The sequence below is a fragment of the Pogona vitticeps genome, chromosome 11 (genome assembly GCF_051106095.1).
Source record: "Pogona vitticeps strain Pit_001003342236 chromosome 11, PviZW2.1, whole genome shotgun sequence".
Classification (NCBI taxonomy): Eukaryota; Metazoa; Chordata; class Lepidosauria; order Squamata; family Agamidae; genus Pogona; species Pogona vitticeps.
In genome coordinates, this window is record NC_135793.1 from 11,445,772 (window position 1) to 11,467,094 (window position 21,323).

A 21,323-nucleotide genomic window follows, 5' to 3' on the forward strand; every position below is an offset into this window, starting at 1 on the left:
GAGAGAGAGAGAGAGATTATATGCCAGTGATCCTATTTTTTTTAATTTTCGGTCCTTTCGTTTAGATGGTGTTATGAAAGTGAACTAGAATTAATCTCCTACAATTAATTGCACAACACATTAAGGAAGTACCCATCATGACAAAGTAAGAGAGTTGAAAAGAGAGATTGCAACAAGAGGGTAACAAGGAGTGTGCTGCATGTGAAACAAGTATATTGGAATGTAGAATGGATTGATGATGCTGGTAATTTGTGACCACACAGAGAATGATTAGAGAAGTAGGCTTAGACTAGAGATGGGCATGAATTAAAAAATGAATCACCAAATTCATTCAAAAATTGCTAATTCATCGATTTGTATTTGTACAAATCAATGCCCTCAACAAATATGAATCAATGGATGTTTAGTGATTTTTGATTTGCTGATTCATTGGGCTATCAAATGCTCCTCCAGGCACCAAGAGACACAAAACCTGCAAGAAAGCTTCTTCTGACTCTCCTCAATAAAATCCCCAGGTTTGGTGAATATTGGGTTTCAAATGTCTGAGTCATGCACCAATGAAGAGCCCACACCCAGAAAGTTCCCCCTAGGAACCTAGAGATACCAAAAATTACAGAGAAGCTTTCCATGACACTCTTCTACAAGATTTGGTTTTAGACATCCGTTATACACCCACAAAGTGGGTGCCCCCCCTCCGCGGAAAGTGCCTTTTAACAGCTGGCTTGGGGAAACCCAATCTCCACCAAACTTGGTGGAATTGTAGAGAAGAGTCAGGGAAGCCTCCCTGTAATTATGGTGTCTACGTGCCTGGACATTTTCCTTGGAGGCCCTGTCTGTGGTTGTATAACTCAGATATCTGAAATCCAAACTTCACCCAACATGCAGGGATTGTATAAGAGAGTCAGGGGAAGCGTCCCTCCAGTTTGGGGGTACATTTTATAGGGTTTTAAATTAAAAAACAAATTAATGAATCAATTCATCAATTTGTCAAAAAACATAATAAATTCGTAATTCATGATTTGTCAACTTTGATGAATCATGAATCAAAGCAAATCACTGTTTTTCTGATTTGTGCCCCTCTCTAGTTTAGACCAATCATTCTCAAATTTGGGTCCCCAGATGTTCTTGGACTGCAACTTCCAGCAATCCTGGCTGGCACAGCAAGTGATGAAGGCTTCTGGGAACTGAATGGTTCTCCAACTGGGGACCCCAGTTTAAGAACCATTGGTTTAGATGGTGTTATGAAAGTGAACAAAATCAGTTCAGATTATCTGAATTAATTCTTTCTGGAAAGTGGTGTTACAAAACCCCAGGCTGCTTGCCCTTTCATCGCTATAGTGAAAGCAAAGTCATGCCAGCAGAACTGTTGCAGAAAAACCATTTAGCTAGTTACAAACATAAGCGCACTTTACTCTGAAGTCAGCAACAATGGAATCAAGGAAAGGAACAGCTTAATTAACAATATGAAGGCACTATAATTAGAGAAGATTGCATTTGGACCGCGGAAACAATTACTGCTCCGCAAATGACAAAACCAATATCTAATACCACTTCAGATTTCATGACACACACACTCCTCCGAATACATAGGCCTCTTGGATTTTTGTAGCAGCTTCTTCATTTTGTAAAATACTGCAGCTTGCAAAACCATCTAAACACAGAATATTAAAAAGGTCAAAGTGATATTAAAACTGACAATTTGCACATTTAAAAGCCAAAGCCTGCAAGAGGTTGCATGATCTCAATTCATACTGAAAACAAAGGAACCTGAAGGCATATGATATTTTAGACTGCAAGGGAACACTCTCATGAGATTTACTACAGAGGTTCATATAAGATTGGAAATGCCCACAATTCAAAACAAGAATTTCCAAAGGAATTTCTGGTTCCTTTTGAAGAGCAGATGACCACTTACTGTTTGCCATATTTGAACCTAATGGGTGGTAGGATTGTCATTTCTATGGATATTATGACAGAGGACCTTGAGGTAAGAAAATTCACACAAGGTATCTTATCATCTGTAAGAACCTCTAAGGATTTATTCCACGGATTCTGCTTATCTACTCATTCCTGAGTTACGGCATTGATTCCTAAGGAAGATGAGCACTGCGTAATATGTATACCAAAACGTAATCCCAATTAGAGATGGGCATCAACCAGAAAAATCACAAATTGGGCTGGTTCATGGTTTGCGGCTGATAACAAGCCATGAACTACCATGAACACCCAGGAGAATGAACCTGTTTGTGTTTGCTTTTTCTGGTTCATACCTAGGGGAGGGGAACCTACCACCCTCTGCCCCATCTGCCCATCTTCACTGGCCTCTTGACCCTGCCCCATCATCTCCCTACCTGACCCCGATACCCTCTCCACATCTTCCTTCCCCTCTGCTGTCACTGCCATCTTCAGAGACAGTAGCCTGGCTCCTGAAAGGGAGGTGATGGGGGCAGCAGAAAGGGGGCAGGCGAGCATCCATTTCGCCAAAGCAAAACCAAGCACCGAGTGTGTGTGTGTGGCAGGGACGGTTTGGTGGTTTGTTTCATTTTGGCAAAACTGGTTGCAAGAACCAAACTATAAACCTGCTGTTTTATGTTTTTTTGGGGGGGGGGTTCGCCGTTTGGTTTGTGCCCATTTCTACTCTCGATATAAAACTGCTCTACCGCCTTTTTAAATTTTTAAAAAAGAGCAGAGCCAGTGCTTTTTGGAAATTAAATTAATACACCTAATGGACATCTTTGTAAGACCGACGGTGAGAGCAAGATTCCTCTCATGGGAGTGCCATCCCTCCCGCCCTCTGCCAACAAGGAAGTACAAACTCCGCCTATTCCCCATCCCAGGAAGATAAGACCACCTGAAACAGACCCGGGAATCGTAGAAGAGAAGTTGAAAGAAATGACTGTTAAAGAAAGCAGGACTGTTTTGTTGGGAATGGAACAACAGCCCCAGGTAGACGTGGAGGTGGGGCTTGTGGATATAAAGAGGGGGGAGGGAACCTGCCTTGTGGGGAAGATCCATGGACGTGGAAGGTAGAGAAACTAAGGGTCCCAAAGGAGGAGGCGGACACTAGAAGGAGAAGTGAGCGCACCCCTAAACCATCTTATTGGGGAGGAATGAGAGACAAAAGAGTGGAGAAGGAAATTAAGGGAAGAGAAGGAAAAGATGGAGAGGGGGAAGAGAGAAAGTTTGGAATGGCCGATCATGGAGCTACAGCAGAGGGGTCCCTTGGAAGACTATGGCCAGACAATTCCCCCTCAAGAGACCAGGTTTGGACAGATGACCGTGATGAAGACACAGTCCCCTTACTGGAAGGGGAGACAAGACAATTATTGAACACGGACTTTACACTGACCTGGCCGGGTCTCTGGAACATTCAGGGGTGTAGCCCCTTTAAAGTTGAAGACTGGAAGCCCCCCATCTAACCAGTTGTTAGAGGGAGGAAATGGTTGGAATACCTTTGTTGACACAGGTTTTTTGTTAAACAATCCAATAAATGTTACAACAATTTTTAAACTGAGGAAGTCTGTCAATTTATTTGAAGACAAACCAGAACCAGACCCTGAACCCTTACAATCTTACATATATTCAGTGAAAACCTGGCGCCTGTTTGTTCACTAAAGTGCCAGATTTGTCTTCTGCTTTCCACATAATGGTGTGCAAATGTTTGGAAAAAGACAAAGAGGGATTCAACAGTGGAACAAGCTCCCAAAGAATCATTGGAGGAAGGAGTTGAGTTGGTATTTCTGGCTTGATTGTTTCAGTACAAGAAGCAGAGGCCACATTTTACAGATGCTTGCAACTGGACAAGAAGCTTTGTGGGGATTTTTCTAAATAATGAATACATATATTGACATATACAGTATATATAATAGAGGCTTGTACTCCAGAATCCTCTTGATATGCCCACATAAGGGCAATGGTGTAAATCACATCCGTGAATTGCTGCTAGTCAGTGATCACTAAGTCACACAAGTGGCCCAGGACAAGAAATGCAGGTGACAATCTGTTAGCTAAAAGCAGTTCACTGCTGAGATTTAAGCCATTGCTTTTAAATTCTGGTATATGTAAGCAGTAGGATCCTGGCTGCTTATTTCCAAGCAGTGCAGTGGGACTTATTATAATGGATTGCACTTTATGTGATTCTGGCTAGTACTTAAAAGAGCTAAGCAGGGAATTCTTCATGTTGAATAGAGCTTCAGAGCTCTCAGCCTCACCTTTCCGATGTTTCTTGCTAATTCAGAAACCAGTTCAAACATACGGGGGTGGGGGTGGGGGTGAATACGTGACATAGCTCTTTCCTGCCCCCAGATGAGAATGATTTGAGAGTACAGCAAGGCTATCATTAGAAAATAATGGGGGTGGAGCCCCACATATATAAACCAAATAAATCATGCATAATACTTACGCATTTCATTGTTTGCATAGCCTTTCTCTTCCATTATATCTTAAGACACCAGTACCTTCTCTTAGCCTTTCCTCCCCTACTTACTGTTGTAATATTCTGCCTGAAAAAGAGATCTTGAAATCTTACACGTTAACAGTATAATGCTGTTTTTGGTATTACCCCAATAACAATTTTGGTTTGTTTGGGGTGAATACTGCTCCCTCTGCTTTCATTCCCTGACTTTGTGGATACCCAATTTAGCTATTCAGCAGTGGGAACTGACATTTATAACACCAGCATCTGGGCTGTTAGTGATCCAGATTGGTCACCATTAATTATCTTTACCTAGTCCGTCATCTAAAATCCTCTCCAACCTTTAATATACAGATTACCAGGCTACTCACATTTCCAGCAACCAAGGAACCTGTGAGCTTAGACAGCTTAGTGAGGAACTTGCATTGTCTAAATTGGGTGGCCAAATGTTTCTTACTTTACAGCTCCCACTGGCTCCATAGATTATCCCAGGTGAGCGGCAACACCACCCTGCCTCACAAAATGAGCCCTGTTTCGCTGCATACATTCACGCATGAAGACTACAAGACTTACTCTCAAGCTTTTCCACACTTCCTTGTGCTTCCTTTAGTAAAGCCTTTCCCGAGGAAGAGATCTGCAACCTTGAAAACTTACACACCATTTTAATGCCATTCTCAAAAGCATATTGTGTATAATAAGCATTGTGGATCTGTGTTCCCCCTGTTGGTTGGCTATTGACTAATGGTACAGGAGATATTGAGTATATTTCAGCAAAGTCTGTTTCCTTGGAGGTTAGTTTGAAACACTCTCCACTCATCTAGGAAAGAAAAACATAGATGCTCATTCTTTCCAACACATTTGTCTTTTATTCTTCCTCCATTTTGCTTATCTGGTTTCCTAAGCACAGCAAATATTGTTGGACTAAAACTTCTAGAAGCCCATATTCCTATAGGTCAGTGGTTCCCAACCTTGAGTCCCCAGATGTTCTTGGAGAGCAGCTCCTGGAAATTCTGGTGAGCACAGATAGTGGCGATATTTTCTGGGCATATTAGTCCAAGAACGTCTGTGGACCCAAGGTTGGGAACTGCTGCTAGAGGTGATAGTGAGGAACACTAAGTGATGTCCATAGTATCCAAAAGATCCTATGCTAAAGCAAATTGTCAGTTTCTAAGCAGTAATGAAACCACAGGCCCGAACAGTTCCTGCTGGACTTCAATATTACTTTATGTGCTGTAGAGCTGTGCTGAAAAGCATTAAAACTCAATATTTGAGTCAAATTTGGAGGGAAAGCACCATCAAGTAAAGGTAAAGTGAAGTTGCCTGTCCTGTGATTTATTTGTAGGGATGAAATCCAAAAATGAGAGTCCACAACTCATTGGTATTCTTCTTTGGTCCAAATCATCAAAGACTGGAAATTTTACTTTTTAAATAACAACTTGACGACAACTCCCTTGGGAATTTCCTCCCAAAAGCCACTGTTTCCTAGTCCTGTTCATAGCAGCTCTTCAGAGAGTCCCCGAACGATGCCATTTATGACTGGAAAATACCCAACCCACCCTCTATAATTCCATCTTGCAGGAGAAGATTGGCCAAGAAGAACACAGAGTCTTCAGGAGAGCTTGTACGATGCAAATGAACTTCTCTTGAGAGAACCCAAGAAGATTTGAAGCAACATTAAAGCTTCCTGGATCACTATCTGAAAGCTAGTTAATGTGGTTGCTTATGAAGTATCATTCGTTGTTTTGCAAATACTGCTCCAGGATAATGTAGCGAATTTCACCCAGTGCATGTTATTCATTCTTTTGTTGTTGCTCTTATTATTTCTAGAGTTTCATCCAAAATGAAGGGGGAAAGGATAAAGGGAATAATTCAATCTCGGTGCCATTGAAAATGCCCACTGGTAACAAATCATCAACCATTCCAAAAACAGACCCACAGATGAAATCTAATTTTCATAAGTACCAATCAACACCGCAGATACTCCAGGAGGTTTGAGGCTAATTCGTGAGCAATTCACAAACAGAATGGAAAGGTCTAAATCTGCCCAATAATTTATTTGAAATGAATAATTCAGCCAGCTCTATAAAACATCTATTTTAAACGCATTATACCACAGTAGACAATGTTCCTCCTCAGGGTTCTGTATATCATGATAACATTCAAATCATTCAGGGTTCTTCAGCGCAGACAATATCAGAATGTCACCTGCTGGATATAATACTGTCTTTACATTTGCTACGACACAGTCTGGTTGCTGAGATAAATTGAAGCCTTGTCTGTCTCTGCCAGTAAATAAAATGATTGGGCAAGTAAGGAAGGGACTCCCTGCCTATAGGGAAGAATTACTCGTTTGGGAAGTGTGGTTGGCAGTAGAAAAGGGAGGCCACCAAGATAGGGAGAGTAACAGATACACTCTCAGAAATCCTATATATTGAACACTTTGTTATCTATAGCTGGTTCTTAAAGCTTTGAGCTATTCTTTGCAGTGCTGACAAAATTCATAATTTCCTGATTCAAAATACATACTTCTGGGAACTTGTGATGCTTAGCTTTATTTCCTACATTATCATTTCCATGTTTTCATGTGCCTGGATTCTCTCTCTCTCTCTCTCTCTCTTACTCACTCACTCACTCACTCTACCATGGGTGTAATGTGTAGCTCTTGCTTTTTTCCTTGGTGCCCTCTAGGAAACTGCTACAGATATCCTGGGAAATATATTCATCTAAAGGCTCCTGTGGTCATGCTGCCTGGAGACGTCTAGGAAATGTAGTCCAAAAACCACAGATCTGCACATCTGAACTAAGTTTACTCAGAATCTAATAACTCTCTGCAATAACTCTCTGTATGAGAGTTATTATGCAATAGAACTAATTACCTCAAGAGGTAGTGAGTGCTGCAACAATGGAGGCATTTAAGAGAAATTTAGACAGCCACCTGGCAGATATCTTTTGATTTGCATTCCTGCATTGAGCAGGGGGTTGGACTTCATAGCCTTATAGGCCCTTTCCAACTTCATCAGTCAATTATGCTAAGTTACAGTCCTCTCCCACTGTCAACCAAAAGCCTACATCCTCCTTAAATGCCTGCTTTCCCTCTGGTCTGGTGGTGATAGTCATAGCCACAATAAGGCTGTCTGAGAGTATGGTCACACTGGCAATAAGAACCACAGTTAAAGCAATTTAAGCATTATTTGAATTCCCAGGCACATGATGTATGGGTGAGATTTATTCATATGGGCTGCAAAGTGAGTTTGTTTGTTTGTTTTAACGGGCTGGCAGGGGCTTTTTAAAATGTCTCATTTCTAAATTGTTTCAGTTCTATGTGGTTTTGTGAATGTGAGCGCTGCTCTTGTTTTAATTTGTGCCCATGTGGGTTCTGGGTGGCAGGGGCTCTGTCATTTTTCCATCATCATCATCATCATCATCATCATCATCATCATCATCATCCTCCTCCTCCTCCTCCTCCTCCTCCTCCTCCTCCTCCTCCTCCTCCTCCTCCTCCTTCTTCTTCTTCTTCTTCTTCTTCTTCTTCTTCTTCTTCTTCTTCTTATTATTATTATTATTATTATTATTATTATTATTATTATTATTATTATTATTATTATTTCCTCAAATGTTTCTCACTGCATTACTTCATCAGTACGGTCAGCATTGCAACCACCTACCCCATTCTCTCCATTCAGTTGATGAAAGACCTGGTGGAGCAGCACAAGACTAGCAGGCACAGAGCAGGTGCAGAGCTAGTGGAGTGTGAATGTCCCGTTTCCCCTCTGGCCTTGGAGAAGAAACATCCAGGAGAGTGGTGCAGGGGCTGAGGCCCCAGCATCAGCTCTCTTCCTGCTGAACCAGCTGGAAGCCTTCGTCCCCATTCCCATTTTACCATAATTCATCGTCCGGGGCCACCTCTCCAGTGTTGCCCTTGGGGTTTCTAGTGACTATAGTGGCAATAGGTGGTGCCTCATAGATGCTTGACATAGCAAAGTATCACTTTTCTGAATAAAAAATCAAAATCTTTTAAGAACAACATGCTTCTAAAACAGAAAGGAAATGTGTCAATTTTTATGTAACTGCCCCCCAAACCAGTTTTAATTACCAGAAATAAATCAATTTAATTTAAGTCAAATTGAACGTGGCTACCTATTTATATACCATGTGACTTGAACCTGATCTAAAAATAAAGGCAGAAAAATTGCCAATGGAACCACACCCTTAGAGGGTTTATCCAGGTACCTCTGAGAATGCTTATATTATATTGTCCAGAGTGGAGGGTCACCAGTCACCCACATCCAGGTCCCTGAAACTTGAGGGTCAAGCATTAGGTCCAGGGTGGGCCATTGTTACATCACAAGGTCAGAACAAACAGAAATGAGCAGGCGGAGAACCCAGGTGAAGAGGTCCTAGATTCAAGCAAAACCTTGGCAACCAGATCATATTGAAACCAAGAATAAAAGGGGAAAAACACAATTCTTGGTGATTAGGCAATTTTTTTATTAGATCCTGCATCTCATTTGGCTTTACCTACACCATCAATAAGACATAGGGGATTTTCCCAGAGCTGCTGCTGTTGCTATTGCTGGGGTTACTGGGAGGCTACAGCCCATAAGTGTTTTTTTTTTTTTTTAGATTTCTTGGTTTAAAGGTTTCTAAGTAGGAATTTGAATTTTTCCTTTTGTTGCAGACCAGAATGGAGGAAAAAAACCAGAAACACTGAAAGATTAGTCCCAGTCTCGCTACCCCTTCCTAATTGCAGGCAAAATTTAGCTTTTTCTTTATTAAAAGTCAGTCTAGAAGCATTTCAAGCAGAAAGTGTATCTTTAGTCATGGTTACCACCTTGTGGTTACAGTCATATGTTGTTTGTTCTAAGCCAAATACAATGGCTGTGAGTATTTTTCCCAGTTCAGTTGAAGGTGCTGGTTATTCTCTTTAAAAGCCTATATAGTTTAGCAATTATAACCCACAACTGGTCTTTATGTCTGTATTTCAATTGAGGTTGTCTGAGACTGTCCTTCTAAAGCTGCTAAATGTTAAAGTGCCTCAGTTTGAATGTATTAGGAACAGATATTGTTGTGTTACTTCCCCCGTGCTCCATGACACAGTTCCTGAGTTTGATGGCAAGTCATGTCCTTGCAGAGATTCAGGAGGGAGTGGAAAGAATGGTTTTGGTGACTCTTTAGAGCCTGTTAAATACTTGGTTGCCTCATTCATAGGCGAGAATGCTTAGACACCGAAATTGGTGATAAAGAATTTAATGAGTGTTTTTTGTATCCTTAATGTATTCACTCCTACTTTTTTTTATCCTAACTTTTTATACTGAAGTCTTCACCTATGTAAGTTGAAATTCAAAGCTAGGTGGGCCCAGTCTCATTCTGATGGTTTCTAACATTGATGGGTGAATGGTTTTCCTGTCAGAGCTTAGAAACACTACATTTGGGTCTACAGGTCCCAGTCAATTGTGACCAATTGCTATGAACAATGCCATTACTGAACCCTGCATCCTTAGAAGGGGAACAATAATGAATTGAAACAGAAGCTTGCTGCCTTAAAAATGTGATTTCACTAAAAGAGGTTGTCTGAATCAATGTTGATGCTGTGTAATATTTTTGCTGCCAACAAATAGGTTGTGTTCTTTTTATATAGCAAGCCCTCTAGGAAAGAAACACATGTCCAGAAAGAAAGAGAGAGAGAGAGAGAAAGAAGAGGTAACACATGTATCTCACAAGGACCAAGAAAACACATTTTTTTCCAGGTAATTTATGGCGTGAGGAGGAGAGAGGCTCTTGTTTGAACATTTATTCCTCAGCATTTCTCTCTTAAAAGAAGAGACCAAAAAACAAAGTTCTTCCTGTTAGCACAAAGGCTCCATGGTTTGCTATGCTGCAATACACTCTTCCCTGCCACTCCTTATGCATCCCCATGTTCTGTGGCCATTAATCTGTGCGGCTCACTCTTGGCTGCCAGGATCCCAGCTGCAACAAAGGGAAAGGAAAATGAGCCCAAGACAGATTGCTTTCACCCCTTAACAAAAAAAATAGCTAAAGAGGAGGAGGATTGCTTTGTGACTGCCTCTATGAGTGAACCTCTGTCCTGTGGGTAGCTCTTATTTGAAGAAGCATGCCTTCTCTAGTTAAAGATAAAATGTGTACAGTGGTGCCTCGCATAGCGAGGTTAATTGGTTCCAAAATAAACATCGCTATGGGAAAACATCGTTAAATGAAACGTGTTTTCCCATAGAGATGCATTGAAAACCGGATAATCCGTTCCAATAGGAACGGATTATCCGGTTTTCTCCCCCACGATCGGGCGCAGCCCTTTGGGAGAAGCCTCGGGGGAGGGGGGAAGACGGTATCGGCTCCTGCCTTCTCCCCCACCACCTGGCTTCTCCCAAAGGGCTGCCCCGACTGTGCTTGCAGCAGCGGAAGAGGTGCCCGGTGGAGGAGAAGGCAGGAGCCGATCTGTCATTTCTCCTCCACCGGGCACCTCCTCCGCTGCTGCAAGCAACTTCGGGGCAGCCCTTTGGGAGGAGCCGGGCTGTGGAGAAGAAAGGGAGAAGCCCATCCGATCTCCCCTCCCAACCATCGGGAGCAGCGGGAGAAGCTGCCCGGTGTGGAGGGGGGGAGATCGGATGGGCTTCTGCCTTTCTTCTCCACAGCCCGGCTTCTCCCAAAGGACTGCCCCGACTGTGCTTGCAGCAGCAGAAGAGGTGCCCGGTGGAGGAGAAATGACAGATCGGCTCCTGCCTTCTCCTCCACCGGGCACCTCTTCCGCTGCTGCAAGCAACTTCGGGGCAGCCCTTTGGGAGGAGCCGGGCTGCTCCGAAGAAAGGCAGAAGCCCATCCGATCTCCCCTCCCAACCATCGGGAGCAGCAGGAGAAGCCGATCCGATCTGAGCCGCGGTGCCTGGCGAGGAGTCCGGCCATGCCTCCCACCCTTCTCAAGCCGCAGGAGGTGGGGGTGGGGGTGGGAGGCATGGCCGGACTCCTTGGCAGGCACCGCGGCTCAGATCGGATCGGAGCCGCGGTGCCTGGCGAGGAGTCTGGCCATGCCTCCCACCCTTCTCAAGCCGAAGGAGGTGGGGGTGGGGGTGGGAGGCATAGCCTGACTCCTTGGCAGGCACCGCGGCTCAGATCGGATCGGAGCCGCGGTGCCTGGCGAGGAGTCCGGCCATGCCTCCCACCCTTCTCAAGCCGAAGGAGGTGGGGGTGGGGTGGGAGGCATAGCCGGACTCCTTGGCAGGCACCGCGGCTCAGATCGGATCGGAGCCGCGGTGCCTGGCGAGGAGTCCGGCCATGCTTCCCACCCTTCTCAAGCCGAAGGAGGTGGGGTGGGGGTGGGAGGCATAGCCGGACTCCTTGGCAGGCACCGCGGCTCAGATCGGATCGGAGCCGCGGTGCCTGGCGAGGAGTCCAGCCATGCCTCCCACCCTTCTCAAGCCGAAGGAGGTGGGGGTGGGGGAGGGAGGCATAGCCGGACTCCTTGGCAGGCACCACGGCTCGGATCGGATCGGAGCCGCGGTGCCTGGCGAGGAGTCCGGTCATGCCTCCCACCCTTCTCAAGCCGAAGGAGGTGGGGGTGGGGGTGGGAGGCATAGCCGGACTCCTTGGCAGGCACCGTGGCTCAGATCGGATCGGAGCCACGGTGCCTGGCGAGGAGTCCGGCCATGCCTCCCACCCTCCTCAGGCCGCGGGGGGAGGGTGGTGGGATCCATCCGGATCCCCCCACCCTCTCCCTGCAGCTTGGATCCGACCCGCGGCAGGCTACCCCATGCATGGTCGGACTCCTGAGAGTCCGACCATGGCCGGGGAAGCCGGCCGCGGGGAAGGGGAATCCCAGCGGTGGCCTCGGAAGGACCCTTCGGAAGGGTCCTTCCGAGGCCACCGCAGGCATTTTCCCCCAGCTGAGCTGCGGGAGCACTCCTTCGGAGGCTCCCGCCGCTCAGCTGGGGGAAAATGGTGCCTATGGGGAAAACATCGCAAAGCGATTTTTCCCCATAGGCAACATCGTTATACGATCGCAAAAGCGATGGCAAAAATGCCATCGCTATGCGAATTCATCGTTAAACGGGGCACTCGTTGTACGAGGCACCACTGTATTATGAGCAAATGAGTGCAATTAAGTCTCAATTAGCTCGTCCCTCCCCACCCCACCCTTATAGGCATCTAAATTGTCCAAGTGCTGGTTCTTAAGCAGCCAAAATATAAGCCACATCAGCCACATATAAATAGGGAGGCCCCACCTGGTCCTCTTTTGTTGAAGTCCAGTACCCACCCTTCCTTTACTTGTCTCTCGCTGGATAATCATTTTAGCCATCAAAAAAAGATGGCTGAATGTGGCTCGGATAATTCTCAGACAAAAATCTCCCAATGCACATTTGTAAATGAAACAAAAGCAATTTCTAGTACCACACATGTATCAAATTGCTTGTAGCCTGTTTGATTTCAATCCGTCTTGAATAAATAGGTGCTCCTAAAGTGGTTGTAACTCGTGAATGGTGTTGAATATATGGCCCATTAACTGTATAATTTATAGGTTATTAAAATGCCTTGCAGTGTGGTTCTTTTTCCTTGTCAGAGGAAAAAATATTAAGTAACATAGGAAGCTGCCTTACACCGAATCAGATTGGTCAGTTTAGCTTGGCACCGCCTGCACAGACAAGCAACGCCTCTTACAGGTTTCAGCCGGGAGCACTTCCTAGCTATACCTGAAGAGGCTGAGGCTTGGAACCCCAGACTTTCATGCATGCAAAGTGTGTGTTCCATCACAGCCTATGGCTGCTTCTCCCGTTTGATATTATAAACACATATTCCCTGTAGAATCTCACAGGAGCAAACTTCGTTTAGCTCTTTGGGAGATATGGAAGGGCAGAAGGTCAAAATGGGTTACTGACATATTGTGAATAATATTGTAATATACATTGTAGACAGAGGTATAGATATGCAATGCCATTCATAGAATTGTAGGCTGAAATCCTGTTGTTTAGCATCGTAAGTCATAACCAGAGTAGGCTCAGTGAATTAATGAAAGTTACTGGGGAGTTTAAACTACCTGCAACTTCCAATGCTAAGCAACAGGATTTTAGCCATAGAACTAGAGAGCATCCAATACTAAGGTAAAGGTAAAAGTTCCCCTTGACAATTTTTTTTGTCCAGTCGTGTTCGACTCTAGGGGGCAGTGCTCATCCCCGTTTCCAAGCCATAGAGCCAGTGTTTTGTCCGAAGACAATCTTCCGTGGTCACATGGCCAGTGCAACTTAGACACGGAATGCTGTTACCTTCCCACTGAAGTGGTCCCTATTTATCTACTTGCATTTGCATGCTTTCGAACCGCTAGGTTGGCGGGAGCTGGGACAAGCGACAGGTGCTCACACCATCGCGTGGATTCGATCTTACGACTGCTTGGTCTTCTGACCCTGCAGCACAGGCTTCTGCGGTTTAGCCCGCAGCGCCACCACGTCCTGTCATCCAATACTACTGGAGGAGTAAATCTGCAGCTAAAGCATCCCTAGGAGGCGGCCATCCAACATCTGTTTAAAAATCTCAGGTGAAGAAGAGTCCATCACATTCCATATAACTCAATTCTATTGCTGGAATTATTTTTCATATTTAGTAAAAAATTTGTTTCTTGTGATTTAAATCATTACTTCAGATCCTGTCTTCCATCTTCCACATAACAGCCCTTCTGTGGGCATGGCCAGCCTCCAGTTTTGGTTCCCTGGGACAAACTCCATGGTCTCTGTAAGCAGCCCCTTATCTCCAAAGAGATTTACGGGGGTGCCGGAGACTGGGATGAGTCCGAAGTCCAGACAAACCTCTGACTGCTGAGCAGAGCCCTTAGGTCTCAGCAAGGTCTTGTCTAACACTTCTTCCTCAAAAGCCAATCTCCTTTATTAAGAAAGCAACACACACAGACAAATCCATGAGTTATACTCAGAATAATCTGGCTCTAAATCTTTGGTAGCAAACACACATGGCCAATTAGACATTCAGCTAGTCTGTACAAGAACCAATGCATGCAGATCAAATCATTACTGCTTTATTGAAAAGAATTGCTTTAGAAAAGGTTTCAGTTGATGGTAAAATAGTTCAGTAGGTACATTTTCATATCAAGACAAACGGAATACTCCCCTCCCCACTCCAGCTATAAAAATAAAGAAATGGAATTATGCTAACTAATAAAAAGCATAACACAGTCCATCTCACGTGTCTTGGGTCTTCACAGGCTGACGCTAGATGAAATCCAGTTGACTTCCATCAGTCCATGGTAGGAAAAATAGTCCATAGCAAAGCTACAAACCATTATGGGGAAAAGCACGTGTCTGACCTTTCTCAGTCCAACTCCATCTTTTTCCATCCTCTTACCAACTTCCTTCTTCTTCCCAGAATTCTTCATAAGGAACACCCGCTCCTGGGTCTTGTTGTCCCACCTAACTTTCTCATGGAGCTTCAGTTGTTATCATACTTTGTGGCAGAATTATTTTGACTACGAAAGTCTCTGCTCTCTACTCATCTTAGCAACGAGATAACCAGAGAGCGAAACTTCTCTGAAACAGCATGAAAAACTTTCTTACTACAGAGCAGACTTTAAATCAAGATGGATGCTATTGGGACAATCTTAGGACTACATATCCCATTCTAATACACATAAAAACACAAATCATCACAGTCTCAACTTCAGGGTATTAACATATGAACACTTTATTTACAGCTGTATTACACCTTTGCAGAATTCCCAGGAAGCTGGTTGAGGGGAATAAACCACTCCCTGGGTACCTTCCCCTCAGTGGGATCCTCCGTTATCTTCACTGAGGTTTCTCATGGTTCAGATCCATCAACATGAGACTTTGCCAAGCTTAATATGGGCAAATATGGGTCCTTGATACGGCTGCCAGCTTCCCAGCTCTTCCCTTCCGCGTGGTCCTTGCCTTTCCAGGATGACAACTGTGGGGAGGTTATGCCATCCATTAGCAGTTGTCTTTTGGGTGGAGGAACATCACTCAGCCCTCCTGGCTCCCTTGGGCAGCTTCAGCCCAGATTCCTTCTTCTTCTGTTGGCCATCAGCCTCCTAAAGCCCTGTTTCTACTCCTTTTTATATCTCTCCCTGCCTCCCGCCTTGGGCAGGTGTTTCTTATCAGGCTGTCTTCTTTCCCTCTTTCCCTGTGCCTTAGCCTTTTCCCTTGGCTGAGCCCTCTCAGACATCTTAAAGGGGCCAAACAGCTTGCTGTAAGCAAGCCAGCTACCCACCGTGCTCACTCCATCATCACACCATCAAACATTGGAAGACGTCTATCTTATCACTTCTCAGTCTTCTCTTCTCCAGGCTAAACATATCCAACTCCATCAACCATCTTTCACTGGACTTGGTTTCCAGACCTTTCAGCACCAATATTGATTCAATGGGAGACATGACACACATTCAGCAAATGCAAGTAATTTTTATATTCTACAACTGTACTATCATTGCAGTCTGAAACTGCTTTCAATGAATATGGGCACTCATTCAGACGCTGGTATAGTTGGTTAAGTATTTTTGAGATACAGTGCCATTGCCCACCATCACGTAAGAGTCTACGGCTATAATTTTAGGTGACACTAGATCCCAAAAATTAATCAAAGGCACACCTCCATTTACCATACATTGGAGTCATCTGATATATAGCTCTATCCAATGTTTTTACCACTACTATCATAGTATTTTATAGGCCCTATGAGATAACATTAGCTGTTGGTGGCTAATGTAACCCCAATTCAAAGACATACTGGCTATGTCAGAAACCAATAGAAGTCTTTTGTTCTAACCAGAACAGCCTTGGGCTGGCAGAATTTTCTCCAGATGATCTCGGGCATCTGCCAGGAAATTTGCTCTGCTAGTTAATTCTGTCATGAGAAAAAACACACACAAAAAAGAGGTGAATAAGGAGTGGGGCAAAAACATGGGAGGAGCCAAGTTACTCACTGTTGAAGCTTCTGCCAGCCCAGTCAATATCCTTTCACAAAGTTAGGCAAAGGTCGTCATCGTTTAGTCGTCTAGTCGTGTCCGACTCTTCGTGACCCCATGGACCAGAGCATGCCAGGCCCTCCTGTCTTCCACTGCCTCCCGTAGGCGAAGGTAGTCCCAAGTAATTTTCAGCTTCTTATGATGAGAGGAGGTTGGGTTTAACATAGCTTCAGCTGGTCTTGCACCATCTCATTAGCCTCTTGGCCACCTTGATTAGTTAGGATTATGCTCTAAATCTAAAAATATTCTTCCGTGAATATAGAAAAGATTACTTATTTGTGAGTATGCATGCATAACACTGGCCTTTATGTTACCTTTTTTCATTAATCCCTTAGTTGCTACCCATGTGAGATCGCCCCCTGCTCTGCCTCTCTTTCTTACCTCCTCCATGTATATTCACTGCCATCATTTCCATAGAATGAATTTGCAAGGGCTTTCTTGTTTTAAAGAACTCAGACTTTGGGGTGGGGGGAGAGCAATCTGCTTTACCACTGTGTATACAGTCTGTTAAGCGCTACAGCCATCCAACCTTTTGTTTGTTTGTTGTTCCAATAACCTGTGTGTGATATTGCTGCAAAAAATTCATTGAAAAGAATCCAGGAGTGGGGAGGGTGGTTTACAACCTAATGGATTGTGCCTTTTGCCATTTGCCCCAAGTACGTAACTGCTCAGATTGACAGATACAAAGAGACAGGTCAATAAAAAAAGGTCTCGGTCTACTAGGTGACCCTGTTCACCTTATAATTCCCCCAGCAACTATTTGGAATTGCAGTACAGACAAGACGTACCATTCTTAGTCAAAGAAGAGCAATAGTACAAAAACACACCAATCAAATACATTGTTTGTTTTTATTGAATATGGAGCCTGCCAGTAAATTCAAAACTCAGCCTTAACAATTGTGCTGTAAAGCTATCTTTTTGATAGTTTTAAGCAGTGCAAATGACCTTTAATGCTTTATCAAAGAATGCATTTTAATTGCCTCTTCCATTTTTTTTAGAAAATATATATATTCAAGAATCAGTAAAAAGGTCAAGTATTGTTATAAATTCCATTAGCTATTAATGACTTCAGTATTTTACTCTACCATTCCCTCATTGCCCCAGGATGCTCATAATTCATATACAGTAGCTTGTTTTGTATTGTGATGTGTTGATATTTCTGCTCCAAACTGATTGCAAGATAAACATGGAAATCACTTGCAGAAGCAAGACACTCTAAAAAAAATATGTTGCATGTCTTTCATATTCAACACTGTACCCAGCCCTTTATATCAGGGTTTTTTTCTGTTCTTTTGTTTTTGGTGGCAGAACAATTCGATATTGATAGCTTGTCATCATTTGTTCCAGTGTCATCAACCAAACACTTACTTATTAGTGTCAAGCAATGATAATTACTTCCTCCAGTTCTTGTGGAAGGTTTGTGGGAAAACCCAACATCCCCTTGCTAACTTCCTGTTTGGATACACAGGTCGGGCAACTGAAGTTAATAGAGGCTCTTTAGAATTTTGTATCTTTGATGGATCTCCTATGGGTTTTAGTGTGAACTCCCCCCCCAAAAAAATACACACCTGTCCACTGTGCAAATCCCAATTCCAAAAATAGGTTCAATGTCTTGGGCAGTTCTTTTTGCATACAGGAAAACCCAGAGCAGATTCACAAGCCCTGTGAAATTAGAGTCACCAGACATCATTAGTAGAAGCTGCCATTTTCCAGCAGCCGCCATTCCCTGGGTCAGGCATCCATCATATTCTACCTAATATGGCAGGCACTACCAATAGGGCTGGCACTAAAGCTAACACATGTTCGCTCAAAAACATCACCCATTTCTCAACCAGCCAATATTGATTGCTTATATCATTACTTATAGGTCAGTCCATACCAATTGTGACTATGTTGGAGCATTTGCACTGGGACCCCATTTTGTCATCTTCTTTCCCTGTGCCTTTATAGTGCGACCTGAGTGGATTAATTTGGCACCCATTTCTATCTGCTTTCTTACTGCATTAAATCTCTGTGTTCATTTGCATGCCAGCAAATGATAGATTATTAATATGCCTTATGAACATCTCGCCTGGCTTAGTCTCAAAGAAGCACATCAAAAGAGAATCAAATAAGGGCTGTGGTCTTCTTTTTCCATTTTGGATTTATCAAGGGACTGGCATTTTTTGTTCAATAAACCGAGTATTCAATAGTTGATGCATGCACGTTACATTTCATGCCAAAGGTGACACAATTAACTCTGTATTCAGCTTGTCACGTTTTCTGAGATTAAAAACAGATTTGCTTGCCATATACTGTCATTCCATTTCAGAGACGAAATCATGAAAGCCACTTTTATTCAGTTTTGTTGTGGGGGGAAAAAAACTATCCTGGGAAATCCTTGAAGAATCAAGACATTGAATGTAAACCCAACAATGACTGAAAGCTGGGAACAGAGGATTGTATCACATGTAAAAAGTATTGCATGCATATTTTAAAATATAGCATATACTGGTGCATTCCTACACTGGAATAATACTTCCTCTGGAAAATGCTGCTACTCTCAGAAAAAAGATGGTCAGATGAACAGATGGCCCTACCGTTTGGCAAAGGGAGGCAGAAGCTAGATCTAGGGTGTCTATATATTTATAAGAAAGTGTTTGTGAGCTTTTTTGCCTTATGGGTTAAAAACACCCTTGGCTTTCAGTACTATGCATTTTAATTTGGGTGACTGGAAGCACCATTTGCTCCTTTGACTCAGTCAGCAGCATTTTTTTGAGTTGGCCCTGTTTAGGTGCATTCCACACACACACACTCCCTTTTCTCGTACAGCGTAACTTTATTTCATCCCATGGAACAGAGAGAGAAGTCCTTTTTTTCTCATCTTCACAGGTGAGGAAGATGAATTGCAAGACTCTTGCGGTTCTGTGCTTTCATTTATGAGGAGGATTGTTTGCATCAGTGTGGCAGAACATCTGTGCAAGACTGGGTCGGCGGCTCCTTAGACTTCTGGAAACTAAAATCCATGGTGTGGTAATAGTTTTATTAGACAAACATCAAAACACATATTTCTGCAAGCTTCTGAGACTTTAAAAAGACCCTCCTAAAATTGTGTTTGTTAAATCAGTTTGTTAATTTTCTAAATAATATCTGTTTTAAAAAAACAAAGCAACAAGGGGCTGGTAGCGTAACTCAGTTTGTTTGCTGCTTTCACATATAGTAGGGAAGAAGATGCAGATGTTACAGCCACTAATATTGCTGGGGATTAAAAAAAGACAACAAGCATTAAATGCTCATTTTGGGAATAGAAACAATCCCCTTGGAAACCAAAACAGTCTCTGTCTAGTGCAGTGATGGCGAACCTATGGCACGTGTGGGCCATAAGTCTGTGGGCACGCGAACCATAAGTCGCCATTGAGAAATACTTATCTATCCTCCAATTCTGGATTTTGGCACTCCCCTCTGCTGGTGCAGTGGTCCAGCGGACGGGTGCAATGGCGGCCATTACCGGTCTAACTCAATGGGGGATTGGAGGACTGGTAAGTATTTCTCTGTTAATACCGCCCCTAGGGTGAAAAAAACCAAGCATTTTAAAGTCCTAGTGCGGGGGCAGTTGATTTTTCTAAACTAAAAAACTCAGTATTCAGGTTTAATTGCAGTGTTGGCACTTTGAAATAAATAAGTCGGTTTTGTGTTGCAGTTTGGGCACTTGGGCTCAAAAAGGTTCACCATCATTGGTCTAGTGTGATGCACACTGCCCCATCCACAGCAAGAGAATGCAAAGTCTTAGGCAGTTTCTGTCCTTTAAAAAACGGGAGACGATTTTCAATGTGGATTTTTCTATTTTTTTAAATTGAGTTTTTCAGTGGTGAAAGATCTTGGAGGGCTTTCGAAATCCCCACAGAGCCATTGTGCTTACCTGAGATGGTCTAAATCAACAAGGACCAGGAGTTTAGAAAGAATTATGTAATAGGGAGACATCCAATGCTTCTCCCCCAACACTATCCATAGGTCCCCGTTTTGTACACTCAGTTTTTAGAATAGGCTCATTCCTCCAGTGAATTTTCATGATGCACGTCGGCCTCCAAACACTTGCTGTTCAATGTAACATGCAAATAATTAAACTCTTTCATTGCAGCAGGTGGAGTGTGGGGAAGAGAAAATAGGCAGAGCAAGATTGCCATCATTGGCAATCCAGACTGTGACATTTCCAATCAGCAGCTCATTTGAACAGGAAACAAATGACTTCTCTGCTCCTTACTATGTTTGTCATTCTGATGGAGTGAATTCAAATATCTGCAGTCATTTGAATGCCTGCAAATAGTAGATTATTAATATGGTTTATGAAAATCTTCCCAGACATGGTTTCAAAGCGGTGCCTCAAAAGATAAATAAATAAGGGCCATACTCTCCATGTGCTTTTTGTTTTCTAAATCTAGGGCCCAATATTTTTGTTCACTGAACCCACAGCTACATGGGCGACAATGCAGAACTACAGCATTTCCTTCTGAAAATAATGCAGTTCTACTTCAGCTTTTGGCTTGTCAAATTTTCACAGCTTAAAAAGACTTTGGATTGTCAGAAATGCTCACGCTTCCCTCCCCCAACCTCCGGTTCCACAACAGAGACAGAAATATGAAAGTGACTTCTTTGTGAATCTGCAATTTTGCTGGAATGAATCCCTCACTTCGCCTAAAAATTCTTCAGTATTAAAGTCACTGATATAAAAAGCCACAGAGGCCTGAAAAAGTCTGGGCCTGAGGGATGCTTCACACATTATGTGCTTTCCAAGTACAGTACACGTAAAATATTTTGCATGTACATTTTTAAGATATAGGCCAGGATTCAAAAAGCTAAGCATTTTCAAGGGCTTGGCTATGCCCAAAGGAGTTGCTTAATATCATTTCATATTTTGTACTTCCCCCAAGTGATGAGAAG